Raw genomic sequence first — 14,447 nt, forward strand, 5'->3', positions numbered from 1 at the left:
ACACCATATGCCACCATTAATTCTTGCTCGTTGATTTCTTAGGAGATACATGAGTGCATATTCTGATGCAATTTTTGAGGTCTTTTGAAAATCAAATGACTACGTGTTTTGCCATATGGGCCTTTGTTATTTAAAATAGCATATGATAAAGTAAGAGAAAGCAAAATGCAGAAGGACGTGTTAGGAAAAAAAATCATTGGAAAACTGTTTAAGACATCATTTTAAACACACAATTTTCCACCTTTTTCTTCGCGGGGGCGCCGTTATATCTTCGGAACCTATCATTACTGCTCCCGCACTCTCTCTTACCGTCTGTGAATGAACAATATCACAAGTGCACCGGCGAACCTACGGAAACCAGTTAGTGCCCTACGCTTTACACTGGGGCTACAGATGTTAATATCCGCCTTCAATGAGTTCAGTTGTCGCCAATGTTTTTCTTTTAACATCTTAGGCCGGGATTTGACATTAAGCTCCAGTTCATCCGCACCTACCATGTCTGGTTTTGAAAGAGGACGACGGGGTTTTCGGTTTTCCCGGGGAACCACGGTGCTCGCGAGCCGCCTGCCGTACGTGCGGGCTGTAGACCTGGCCGCCGGCAGGCGCGCGGCGCGCACTAGGACCCAGCAGGGCTCCGGGCCCGGGTGGGAGCCGCGCCGCCGACCCCGGGCGGGCGCCGGGGCTGGAGCCGGGGTTCCGGCCGCGATCGGCTGCAGCTCTGCCGGGAGACGGCGCGACCCGGCGGCGGGGCCACCCGCGAGTCCAGCGCCGCCGCAGCCCCCCAATGCGGCCGCGAGAAGCAGCAGGGGGGGCAGGCGATCGAAGGTAACGAAAATGGGGCTCATTTCCTGCCTCCTGACCTTCTGCTCTTGTTCAGCATTGTCACGAGAAGCCCTCACGGTTCAGGCTGCTGCATTTTGGGGCACCCTTTGATTTTTTAAGGTGTCCGCCCCCGTATTTCCACCTGGTTTCAGATTGATTTATAGCATGCAGTCCGAATGGGAGAGATCCAGGGCTGGCAAGTTGCATATTTTCATTAGTTTTGTCTCAAAAGTAAGTTCATTAAAAAAAAAAAGTTTCTCAGGAATTTGTGGATAGTAGTTTTTAAATTTTTAAAAAAAATAGCAGACAAATGGATAATTTTTAAAAATTATGAAGTAATTGATGTAATTCTGTTAATTACTTCCTAGGTCTTTACTTTTGTGGGCTTCCCAGGCATTACTTTTATTTTCAAGGAACTAACGTGTTAAATGTGGAGTTTGGCTTGGGCAGAGTTTACAGCATTGCTGTCGCAAGTGTTTTGCTATCAATTATAAACTGTCATCTGTGGACAGTTTAAATCTCTTTTCAAATACTGTAGCTGGTTATCCTGATATGACATATACAGATGAGAGTTTCCTTTGAGGGCAGTCAGAATATTTCTCTTTTTGGAGAAACCTGGTTTTGAGGAGAAAACCATGATTACTGGCTAGGGAGGCTGAAGAGACTATTTTTCATGCTTTGTTTATACTCTCGGATTTGACATTTGGGAAAGGGAAACACAGTCTTTCTTGGCAGCTTTTAATGGTGGGATTATTAATTTATTTAATTTATTAGTTTCAATTGGTTGGGCTCGGGGAGCCCTCTGTCACAGGATGTGCTTAAGGTGACACATTTGCCAGCAGTTGGGACACATGATTTGCACATGTAAAATGTGCTTCAGCTGAAAGGTCTGGTCTGCTGGGAGCTCCCATGTGGAGCTGTTGTGGGCAGGGTGCGGCTGGCTCATTGAGGAAAAAGGGAATCATTTTCCTTAGCTAAGGAGGCATCCTGTTATATTCCTTTTGTTCCCTGTTTTTCATTGATCGCCAGCGCTGCCTTAGAGAGGGGAGAGCAGCTTGGAGAGCTCGGAAGACCGCACAAATGACTCCAGCCCACCCTGCTCTCACACTGATTGGTCAGTTCGATGAAGACTTAGGGAAACAGTCACCCAAAACCCTCTTTGAAAATCATGCTGTAATTTCAGAGTAGCCTTCTCGTGCCCAGATTTCTGCAAGGTTGATTTTTAATTTGGGTGCAGTTTGCTTGAGATACCTTTGTGTTTAATTTTTTGTTGTTGGTTCTATCCAAAGAAAGTAGGCCATTCTGGTGACAAATTTCTTTGCAGACATCAGCTTTTATAGACATATCACTTTACAATACGTTCTCAATGGTTTCTCCTTGGGAGTTATAGAATGCAAAGTTGTTCAACTTAGAATAATTTTTCCTTTTTTTTTTTTGATCTGAAGAGTTAAGTATCACTGTCAGCAGATGGTGCTTAACTGTATCTTTACTTTGATAATGTGTCTTGTGCATTATTAGCATGTATCATGCACTAAATTTAAGTCTGTAACAGTGAAAGAAAAAGGCCAGAAGAGCCAACAATCAAAATCAGCTTGCACACTGTTATAAGAAATTGTGGCATCTGGTTTGAGGAGAATGCATTTCAAGTTAAAAAAAAAAAAAGGCATTCTTCACCTTAAAAGAATGAGTTGGTAAATATTGTGAAATGTTCTACATAAGAATAAAAATATAATAAGGCCGTTGGACAACTCCATTTGAGCCTTAAAACACCCCAATTAAAGAAGCACCGTCCCAGAAGTTGTTAAATGTATAAACACTTTTCCGATTGGCTTAAAAATTTAGACACAGGAAGTGGATGGTATCTAACAACCGATGAGTAGAGACATGGTTGTCATGGAAACTCAGACGAGTTACCCCCTCCAACACACGTACACTACCATAACCACCATTTAAAAAACAAAAAAACAAAACCTGCATGTTATCACAGATGCCTGGAGAACATGTTGCCTTCTGTAAGCTTTCCCACAGCATCTGTTGAAACCTGAGACCGTGCCTGTCAAATCAAGGTCATTTTACAACAACAACCAAAAATGCAGTCTCCTGGATTTCATAACTGTATTTTTACTGAAAAGATGTGAGGAAAAGGACTTAAAGCAAGGATGAGCACGCGTGCTTACTTTGCATTTTGCTCCCTCGGAGTTGTGCCAGGGAAGGCTAAGAAGAATGTATTTGATCACTTAATTGTGGAAGCGAACTGATTTGTAAGTCTACTGTTAGAACAACACTCTTTGTGGAGCTGTAAAGACTAGGCTGTTACCTGTGGCTGAAAAGTCATTTGGGGACGGTATAATGAAGAGTTTCTGTTTGCAAGAGGCTTCTAACTTGAACTGTTGCAATTGAATTTGAAGAACTGTGGCATTTTGGAGCTTTGCTCTAAGGCTGCCTGTATAGGATAGATGAAGACCCTGCCTGGTGCTTTGGGAAGTATAAGGAAGGGTGTTCTTAGTAGCGAGCAGGGAAAGGATAATCGTGAACAGAAATAAGGGCGCTTTCAAAACTGCAATTATTATTATTTTGGTTAACTTAGAAAAGTTTCCTCTTCTTCTGTGGATGGAGAAGAGTTGCTTTACTTTAGTTTTTAGGATAATTGAGAGGTTCCCCAACTCAAGGTTGCGAATATTTTCAATATCTTGGTAGTGGTTTTAGTGAGGAGAGTAAAGAAAGGAGAAAAGTTTGGAGATCTCCCCCTTTCACTTTGCTAAGCAAAAAATAACTGAGGAGGCTAAATTTTGAATTTGAGGATCAACGTCGAAGCTTGTAAATATAAAACCGGTGCATTTCTTATATTTTTCTAATCTTGTCAATGGTAGTCTTTAAATTTGAAGTGCTTGATATTCATTTAGAAATATCCTTCTTACAATCGTGATGATTTATAGCATGGTATTGCTTAATCTCAACTGAAAGTGGTCAGTTTTACATCTCAACTAACACTTTGGTTTTTTTAAAAAGCAGAAAATTTCCCTTGTTTTCATCAACTAATTGCATGGTGGCAGGGGAGAGGAGGTGGAAAGAATCCTACCTCTACTGTAATATTTATTTAATATCCTGCATCTATGCCATAGGAAATACAGACGTTACAAGCAATATAGCATCATTGGGGTGATTTAGCATGTACTTAATGATCCCGTCTTGTCAAATATTTAACTGATTGAGATTTGGTGAAAAAGGTTAAGCTCAGTGGCACAACTGTTCTCTTTTAGCAAAGGATTTCCTGTAGGGAGCTTTCTTATCTTCGACTATGTTCATTGGCAGGAAACATGTCAGTTGCTTGTTTTTACAAACTGAAGGAAATGAATGGGATTTGTTAGTTTCTAGAATCTGCCTTCGTGCTCCATTGTCTGTCAAATAGTTGACTCAGAACAGTTCATTTTTAAATGGACTTTTGAGGAGTACAATTAAGTTACTCCAAATCTTTGGCATTTCTGTTCATTTATTTTTGACTATGAGATGAGAAACATTGGTCATTGTACTGCTATGTACAACTTATTTGACCAACACACATTAACAAGATGTTCAATAAAATTCCAATTCATTTTCAGTTGTCAGATATATAGACATTGACTGAAGTTGGCGTTTTTTGATGATGCCAAATTTCTAATAATTAGCCCAGAATACCAACCAAATGCCAGTTTTGTGGAGAGGTAAAGGGAAAGAGGCAGCTTCATTCTTCTCTTGGCTTGTAACAGTAAAATCCATAAAGATTAAATGTCAGGTGTGTGCCTCCTTTGCTGATGGAGTGGGGGAGAGTTGGAATTTGGGGAGGGGCTACAGCTAAAGCCAGCCTAGAATCCGTATGAGAAAAGCGAATCATAACCTTTAAAAGATTTATTGTGCAAAACTCTGGATTACTTTTTGAATATTATAAATAAATATATTGAATAGTCTCAATTCATGTATGTTTCAAATTCTGGAAGAGGAAACAGGGTGAGGCTCTTTAAAGGAAAATAAGTACAGAAAACCTCATTTGAAGGAAACAGCCTGGGGAGGGGGTTAAGAGAGCCTAAGGGAGGCCATCATTTGTTGCGATGGTTTTCACACATTTCTGAAGACATCATTTTGGTTTTATAGTTAGCACCAAATGGAGTCTTATGCAAGACCCTAATATATGAGTGGATTAAAAACAGAGCTGCTCTGGGGGAACCAAGAGCCAGGAACCCAGAATCTGCTCTTTTCTCCTGGGCTCTGCTTGGGGCACACCCTAGGACCCTAGTATCCCTGTGAGCTGTTTGAAAACCACTGCTTTTAAAGTGCCCCAAATATTCTCTAAGGAAGGCCCCCGAGGGGATAGCTTGCCAGTCCTGGAACTTCTGAGCTGAAGAGAGAACTTTTGCCTTGACAATTTAAGAGGGCACTTGTGCTCAGAGGAGGAAAAAGGAAAGGCAGACAATGGGCTCTAATAAGCCATTCTGTATATAGCGCTAGGCTGGACTGGCGATAAATATGAAAGAGCCCTGGTTCCATCTGTAATAAAGGGAAGGGGAAAGGACTTTTTTTTTTTACATCTTTATTGGAGTATAATTGCTTTACAATCGTGTGTTAGTTTCTGCTTTATCACAAAGTGAATCAGCTATACATCTACATATATCCCCAGGAAAGGACGTTTTTAAAGGGCCCGCTTTCCTCATAAGTTACAGGATACATCATGTGGAGGTGTTTGAAATTAGTCAGTTATCATTGTCCTGGAATGTGTGGATTTATTCTAGTACCACCTCAGGATCTGTTATACCACTGTTACTCTGTCAGTGAAAATTATTTCATATTAAGTGTCATTCATGAAATGAAAGTTTGCCAAGCTATATAATCTGCTTGGCAGACGCGGTAGTGTTTTGAGTGTTGAGTAAAATGACAACACATGGATGATATTTGAATATCATCAAACATATTCAGATTATCTCTTCTATTATGAGATTTACTGAAATGGCAGTATTGGGATTGAGTTCAGTTCCCCTTTTTTTACATCCCAGAGGCCATAAATATTAAGATTTCTAGGGGTGGTGGACAGAGGGGTCCCCTTCACTTCGACTCCTAATTTTCACCACCCCTTGATTCACATATGCTTGGTTACAGAAAGAAGGAGCAAAAGCGGCAGAGACTTCACGCAGATGGTATCGATAGCATTGTGCTTCTTAGGGTCACAGCAAACCTCCTTGCATTGTTTCCTGGAGGCTGCACAGTTGGGGGGTTTATAGAAGTACAAAGGACGGCCCCCCGTCTGCATGCCTATTACTTCCACTGTGCTTGCCATGTTTCTAGTACCTGTGTGGGTCAGAGGTGGCAATTAAAAAAATCAATATTCTGGGAAGCCACAGATCTTCCAACAATTTGTGCCGGAACTTTTTCTTTTTTTAAAGAAAACATTTCCTCTAGAAAGATAAAACTAGTCTAAGCACAAAATAGTTGGCCGTGGTAGTGGATGAAAATGACTGTGGTTAACTTTTGTTTGTTGGATTGGGTTGAATAAAGCTTTTCATGTTTAGGCTGTTTAAATCTATCTTATTCCTCCTCCCACCTGCATTTCAAAGAAGAATGAGTGTGTACAGCCATAGAAAACCAACGGAGCTGTCCCGAGGTGTATTCATAATAATAAACCAGTGACTCTCCTTGAGTGAGCAGTTATACTCCGATGTTCTTGGGGACTTTGTTTTGGAACTCAAGGATGCTGTCCAGTTACCAGGACCTTGCTGAAGTTGTTAATGGAGGACTCCAAATATTACACAGAGTGTGTCCACTACCTTTGCAGATGTCACTTTCTTAAGATTTCAGACAGTAGCAAGTCCCACTGGAAGAGTTGATTTTAGAATATTATACAAGGTTAGATTTTAGATAACTTCAAATTTCTCTTTAAAGTCTGAAATGTTCTAATTCGGCAGACTTAACATTTTTGCAGCCTGTAAAATGAAAACAGTTACCATTTAATGACTAGTTTATAAGGTCTCTAAATTAAGGCAGTCATATTGTTTTGTGGAATTGGATTTAGCATTTAGAATGGTCTCTCGGAAAAGAAACAAGTTGCTCATGGTAAGTTTGGCGATATTGGGTAATATAGAAAAATCACATCAAACTGATAAGGGATTTTCGTTTATCAGGTGCTGCCCCTATTATTATAATATAATATTACTACTAAATAATGATAATATGCAGTAATGTCCCTTCACAGATGAAGAAACTGAGGTAACTATGTTTCCAGGCCACGCACTCTTTGGTGCAACTAGTTCTCACCCTCAGGCCCCCTGACTCCACGTTCCGATCGTTTTCCGTCCCCCTGGCTACCTTACAGCTGCTCCTCTGTTTCTCTTCCAGGGTTGATAACTCCCCCTTCTATGCTTGAAATAGAGTCTCCTCCTGGGAAAAATTGCAAGAGGCGGGAAAAATACTGTGATTTTGGCAAGAAGTAGGGTGTGCTTCTTGACATTCTGTATTACCATGTTTGACCATTAGTGATGGGAGGAAACTTTTAGTTCCCTTGTCAGAGCTTACCCTCCTTAATTTATCTTCATCTTTTCTTTCTTTGAATGAATTTTTAAAAATTAATTAATTAATCTTTGGCTGCGTTGGGTCTTCATTGCTGTGCGCGGGCTTTCTCTAATTGCAGCAAGCTGGGGCTACTCTTTGTTGCGGTGCGTGGGCTTCTCATTGTGGTGGCTTCTCTTGTTGCGGAGCACGGGCTCTAGGCACGCCGGCCCAGTAGTTGTGGCGCACAGACTTAGTTGCTCCGCGGCATGTGGGATCTTCCCGGAGCAGGGATCGAACCTGTGTCCCCTGCATTGGCAGGCGGATTCTTAACCACTGCCCCACCAGGGAAGTCGCCATCTTCATCTTTTGAATTTCCCTTCGCGCATCCCTGAGCACATTCACCTAGTTGGTAAACAAAAGGGTCTTACCACAGGGATATGATTTTCTTTAATTACCCAAATATTACACTTAGAATTTCTGTTGGTGGCATCCAGAAAACAGATTTCCTAGACAATGTATTCTTTATAATTCATATGAACTGCTCAACAAACTCAGAGATGCAAATTCAATGATATCTCCTTTATTTTTTTCGGAATAAAAAACAAGTGGCTTACGTTGTCAGATTAGGAGGGTGTTGGGTATCTCCTCCTTGAGACCCCCTTACCTGTGAATCAGACAAACTCCACATGGGTTTATAGAGACCAAGTGAAACTGGGTTAGTCTGATGTTCTCATCTAAGCAAGGAGCTCTGCTCTCATTCTGGCAAAGGGGAAAATGACAAGTTAAATCTTCATCTGGGCACCCCACTAGGCCTGGTATGTATGTGACCGGTTGGAACTAGCAATGGAACCGATGTGGACATTTTCAGTGATGCAGGTGCCTGGCTGTTTCTAATTCTCTGGAAGACTTCAGGTAAATGATCAGCACTTGAATGGAACTAATTCATATTTCACACATGTACTTTCATAGATCTCACATGTGAAATCATTTTAAAGGATTGATCTAGGGATGTGTTCAAGATATATATGCACCAACTTGGGGGGACAAATCATCCACCCATTCATTCAGTGAACAGTTATCGCGTGCCTACTGCATCGAAGCGACTGTGCCCTGTGATAGGGAACTAAAGGGGAAGAAATCACTGGCAGAGCCAACTAACTCTCTGTTCCCTAACTCTGACTGGCTTCTTAGACTGTAAGTATCCCCAAATTTGGCCCTATTGAAGTTTATATTCTAAGCTGATGTCGACAGATTGGAGTGACGCCCTCCCCGAGTTCCTCTCTCCAGGTATAAATGGACAGTGCAAGGAGGATTCCAGGGTGGGTAGTTTACTTGGGTGATGATCCCAGGAAGACAGCAGTAGGGGGCGCAAGTGGGAGGCTCGTCTATGCCCCCCCGCCCACCCCGCCCCCTCCACCCCATCCCTGGTTACACTGTGGGGTGCGCTGAGAGCTGGTGTCCAGCATGTCGCTTCCAGGTACTGGTTGATGACTCGGGAGACGTCGATTCCCAGCACTTGAGGTTGGTGTGCGAGCTTCGGCCAGACAAGGTTCTCAGGGAGGGACCTGATGCCTCTGGTCGAGGTGAAGGTTGGACTGGTGGTGCTGAGCAGTGAGGCCTGAAGGGGACGTGGGCCGGGCAGCAGCAGCCTCTACGGTGCTCTCCACTTCTCAGCTCCTTCCACAGTCTTGGAACTGAGAATGCTTTGCAAGAGTCATTTGTAGCGGTCCTCTGAACTTCAAAATGAAGATGCTGAGAAAGTGGTTTTTCAGTCTCAGAAATGGGAACAAGAGAAGGACATAAACTCTGAGTCTAAGCATTTAGGCAGAAATTTTCAATAAGGGCACTTATTTTGCTGTGTATGTTTTTGTTTCGGTTTGGTTTTTCTCTGTTACAACCATTATCCTTGTTTCCCAGGTTGGGAAACTTGGACAGTGCCAGGTATCTCATTTATCACCAGGGCTCTTTGCTGCTTTCTTTGAAATACACCTCATGGTCATCTCCTCATCTTGAGTTCTCGTGCCTCACTCTGAGAATACGCTGCGAACCTCCGAGGTGCTGTGTCCCTCCTGGCCCCTTTCCTTCCTCTGTCCTCCTGAAGACTTCTGTCCCTAAACCACTCTGGAAGTTATGGGCTTTGAAGTCAGACTTCTTGCTTTCAAACCTATTTACAACTGTGTGACCTTAACTTCAGGCTCAGTAATGTGAAATAAGACTCATTAATGTGGAAATCCTGAAAGGATGCTTGTGAAAGCTAATGATAAACCCTTGACAGACAGCCTGATGCATAGTTACAACTTAAATGATTGTAGCTATTTTTATTTTTACATTGTTATTGTTGTGTTATGTCCCTCATCTAACTAAGAACCTATGCGGGCTTCCTGTTGCCCTCTTTACCCTCCTTACCAAGTCTGTCGTCCTCTGCCTAACTGTCAAGACCTTCTATAATCTGGCCGTCCCCATTAGTGCTCAGGAAATGCCCCCAGATCTGGTCAGGTTTCATTCATCCCTGAACTTGCCTTATTCCTTCTAGCTCCCCTGACTTTGTTCATATTGTTCCCTGACCACAACCTTCTTCTTCCCCGCTTCACACATTGTAGGGTCACCAGTTTCACCCACTCTGCAACTGTGAGGTGCAGGAAAATGCAATTTGTCTATTTTGTCTGCAGTAAACCTTCCTCCCAGCAAACACCCATTGGTTATCAGGAAAAAGAATAATAACTTTTGATCCCGTCCATTTAAAAACTTAAGTTTGATCTGATAATCCAAATAGTCCCTTAAGATAATTTTCAATCTTCCTAGGAAAACAATATCCCTTCCTTCCTGTTGTTCCCTTTCTTTGCCTGTGATGTCAGAGTGTGAGGAGGGGGTGTCTCGTGTACTCTGATTTCTTACAGAGGACTAGCAGCTCTGTTTCCTTAGTTACGGTGGCCTTGGCTCTCAGTGGCTGGGTCTCTTGCCACGGTGTTGCTTGTTCTGTATTAGCAGATGAAGTCTGTGGCTCTTATAACACATAGTCTAGTCCAGTGGTTTCCAAAGATTTAAAGTAAAATACAGATACATTTTCATGAGATTCCAGTAAGCATATATGGACAGGTGATACAAAAGTTTTTGCAAAATAACCTGTATAGCTGAAATAGAAATTTTACAAGGTATTATTATCCTTTCTTTACTTGATGTACTCTGATCTTTTCCATTCTGTTTTATTTAATGAAAAAAAAAAAAACCCCAAACAAAAAAACACACATAGGACCCAATAAGTGACCCGCAGTTTGCAAAAAATAGTTGACCTGGTCATCCCCTTGGCTTTATCAGAACCTGACGTGTTATCCCCTGCTGGCTGGGTCCACCCTCAGCTCCCACTGGCAGCAAACTCTGAGTATGCATGACACCATCCATCAAGCCCAGTGGCCTGGTGGTCCTTGCAAGGGGTCCACTACTCTGTCCACAGTCTACCCGAGGCACCCCACCACACAGCTCCCTCTGTTTGATCAGGCTGCAGTGCTGGGCTGAGGAAGCTGTGTTCCAGGCTGGCGCAGACCCTCTCTTCCTAGGGCTCTGGATGATGGAGGGGGATGGACACAAAGACATCCCTCTGCGCTCAGGGGTACCTCCTCTATCAAGAGGCAGAATCCACTGTCTTCTTCTCTTATTTCCTTTTTCCTTCCCATCATTAACTGGACCCAGAAAGAGGTGGGCTTTTCTTTCACTTCCCCATCCACCATCTCATCCTTCTACCACCCAGGCAGAAAGATTAGCAACTTCACTGTCACTCATGGAAGAAAGCAGTATCTTCTGCTGCCTTCAGGTCAGTTCTTTGAGCTGGGTCCCCCAGACTGCTGCTAATAGGTGAAAATCCTGTCCCAGGAGAAAGCCTGACTTTCAAGGCTATGGAATTTCTGCCTATGGCAGAGTCAACTAGTTTCCCACCTATGTCCGTTAACTACATTTCTAAGACTCCCTTGCAGCTAAGAATGGCAACACTTGGACTTCCCTGGTGGCTCAGTGGTTAAGAATCCGCCTGCCAATGCAGGGGACAGGGGTTTGAGCCCTGGCCCAGGAAGATCCCACATGCTGTGGAGCAACTAAGCCTGTGCACCACAACTACTGAGCCTGTGTTCTAGAGCCTGCAAGTCACCACTAATGAGCCTGTGTGCCACAACTACTGAAGCCTGAGCGCCTAGAGCCCATGCTCTGCAACAAGAGAAGCCACGACAATGAGAAGCCCACACACCGCAACAAAGAGTAGACCCCCTGCTTGCCACAACTAGAGAGAGCCTGCGCACAGCATTGAAGACCCAACACAGCCAAAAAAATAAAAGCAAATAAATAAACAAATTTATTTAAAAAAATAAGAATGGCAAAATTCTAGCCACTTGGATGTGAGTAGATGTAAAGTATGTTGTTTCTGGTTTGTGCCCTTGTTTTTCTTTATAATTTTACCACATACTTGTTAAATCCTGAAACTGTATATAGTTTAGTTGCACATGATTTCATATAGACGGAAACATTATATATATATATATACACACCCACACACCATTTGTAGTATATATAGATATATAGTATAGATACATATGTATTTATATATATGTAAACATACATTGTGTGTATATTTATGTCTACAGTTACATCTGTAGACAGATGGATTTTGTTTTAAGTGAACACACCTATGTAACCAGCACTTATATTAATAAATAGAATGTTAGCTTCCCCCAAGAAGTCCCCTTATGCCCCTAAGGCACTATCTTTTGCAAGATGACTACTATCCTAATTTTTTAAAAAATAAATTTATTTATTTTTGGCTGCATTGGGTCTTCGATGCTGCACATGGGTTTTCTCTAGTTGCGGTGAGTGGGGGCTACTCTTCGTTGCAGTGCATGGGCTTCTCATTGTGGTGGCTTCTCTTACTGCGGATCATGGGCTCTAGGCACACGGGCTTCAGTAGTTTCAGCATGTGGGCTCAGTAGCTGTGGCATATGGGCTCAGTAGTTATGGCTTGCGGGCTATAGAGCACAGCCTTGGTAGTTGTGGCACACGGGCTTAGTTGCTCCGTGGCATGTGGGATCTTCCTGGACCAGGGCTCAAACCCATGTCCCCTGCATTGGCAGGCGGATTCTTAACCACTGTGCCACCAGAGAAGTCCCTATCCCAATTTGATCTGTTTTTTTCACTGAGAGAAGTGTATTAAAAATCTCTCAGTAAGGTGGTAGATTATCATTTTTTTTCGTGATATATTTTGAAGTTACACTATTTGGTATATACACATTTAGAATTCTAACTTCTTGGAGAATCAGATTTTTTATTATTATGAAGTAGTGCACTTTAACTCTCATAATGCTTTTTGTCTCAAAGCATATTTTGTCTGGTGTCCATGCAACAATACTAGTCAACAGTAGGATATAATGGCTTCTTCATTATTAGTTCTTGCTATTTGTTTTCCATTCTTTGTTTTTTCAAACTCTTTACATCTGTATTTTATTTTATTTTCTATTTTTTGGCCATGCCACACAGCGTGCGAGATCTTAGTTCCCTGACCAGGGATCGAATCCATGCCCCTTGCAGTGGAAACGAGGCATCTTAACCACTGGACTGCCAGGGAAGTCCCTACATCCTGTATTTTAGATGTATCTTTTGTATATGACATAACACTGGGTATTGTTTTTATGCAGTCGTACATATCTTTTAAATGAAATATGTAAGCATTTGTATTTATTGTAATTTCAGATTGATTTCAATTTATTCTTTCATGTTATTTTATTCTTTCCATTTGTCCTACCTCTTCATGTTTCTTTTCCTTTCACCTCTTGCCTTCTTTTGAATGGATTAACATTTTTTCCTTATTTCATGTATTATTCTGTAGTACTTTGGAAGTTTTACACTCTATTATTATTCTTTTAGTGGTTCTCTAGAAATTTAAGCATGCATACTTAAAAGTCTAAAGTGAATCATTATCTCTCCTCTCCTCCTAAACAATGCAAGGAGCTTAGCTCATTTAATTCCAGTCATTACCACCTCTTACACCTCCCCCTGCTAGCTTGGGTCCCATTTTTGGCCAGTGTTTTAGTTTTATCTTGTGGGCTTTTTTTTTAACTTCATGGGTTAGACATTATCATTTAAAAATAGAAATTTGTTCAGATTTACCCATGTATTTATTACTTTCTTTGCTTATAATTTCTTCCCCGACTTGTACTCCCCTACCCATCACTTCTCTTCATAGATTTCGTTAAGTGAGGATCAATTGAGGGAGACCTATTTTACTTACTGTTTGTTGGAAAATTCTAATTCTTTCCGTTTTTTTTCCTTAAAATATAGTTTTGCTAGGTATAAAATTCTGGTTACTTTCTTTCAACACATTAAAGATGTTCCGTTGTCTTCTGACTTCTGCTGATAAGAAATCAATAGTAAATCTAATTGCCATTTGTCGTGGAAGGTATTCATTTTTCAAGAAAACCTTATAACTGCTTTGAAGATATTGTTTTTATCTTTGGCATTCTGCAGTTTTATTATAAAGTGTCTATAGATGTGAATTTTTTTAATGTATTTATTTTGCTTTGGATTTTTTTGTTTTGTGAATTTGTGGATTGATTTTTTTCATTAATTCTGGAAGGTTCTCAGTATTGTTCCTGCTTACTACTCTTTTTTCTACTTCTGGATTTTAGATTAGGTATATGTTAGACTTCTGTTGTCTTCTCTATGTATTAACCTCTTTTTCATATTTTCTGTCTATATAATATCTTGATATGCTACAGTCAATAATTTTTTCAGTCTTTTTTGTTTCTTGTATCTAACCTGTCTATCTTGCTCACAGTTTATATACTTGTTTCCTTCTATTATTTTTTAAACATTTATTTTATATTGTGCATCTGATAATTTTTTAGACTTTTAAAAACTGAAATAGAGTTGACATACAATATTGCTAGTTGATAATTTAAAAATTTGATGTCTGTGGGTTCAGTTCTACTAATCTCTTATTTCTGCTAGTTTTTGTTCATGATGCTTTGTTTCTATATGCATGTGTGTGTTTTTATTTTACTTTGTTTTATTTTACTGTGGCCTTATTTTTTTTGACCTTATCAATGGGAATAATTTGAGGTTTGAATTGAAGGTGA

The 14,447-nt window shown here is 41.1% G+C and overlaps 1 protein-coding gene across 5 annotated transcripts in view; it reads left to right on the forward strand.

Annotated features, from left to right (window-relative positions):
- The first annotated feature begins 646 nt into the window (after window positions 1-646).
- Window positions 647-14,447, forward strand: part of FOXN3 (forkhead box N3) — a 406,391-nt gene continuing 392,590 nt past the window's right edge. The window contains exon 1 of one of the 5 annotated variants that reach the window (XM_059059250.2): window positions 647-825. The gene's annotated coding sequence lies outside the window, so the exon portion shown is untranslated. The remainder of the gene's footprint in view (window positions 826-14,447) is intronic. The other 4 variants (XM_067027916.1, XM_067027917.1, XM_067027914.1 and 1 more) reach the window with 4 other exon arrangements.

The sequence above is a fragment of the Kogia breviceps genome, chromosome 3 (genome assembly GCF_026419965.1).
Source record: "Kogia breviceps isolate mKogBre1 chromosome 3, mKogBre1 haplotype 1, whole genome shotgun sequence".
NCBI lineage: Eukaryota > Metazoa > Chordata > Mammalia > Artiodactyla > Physeteridae > Kogia > Kogia breviceps.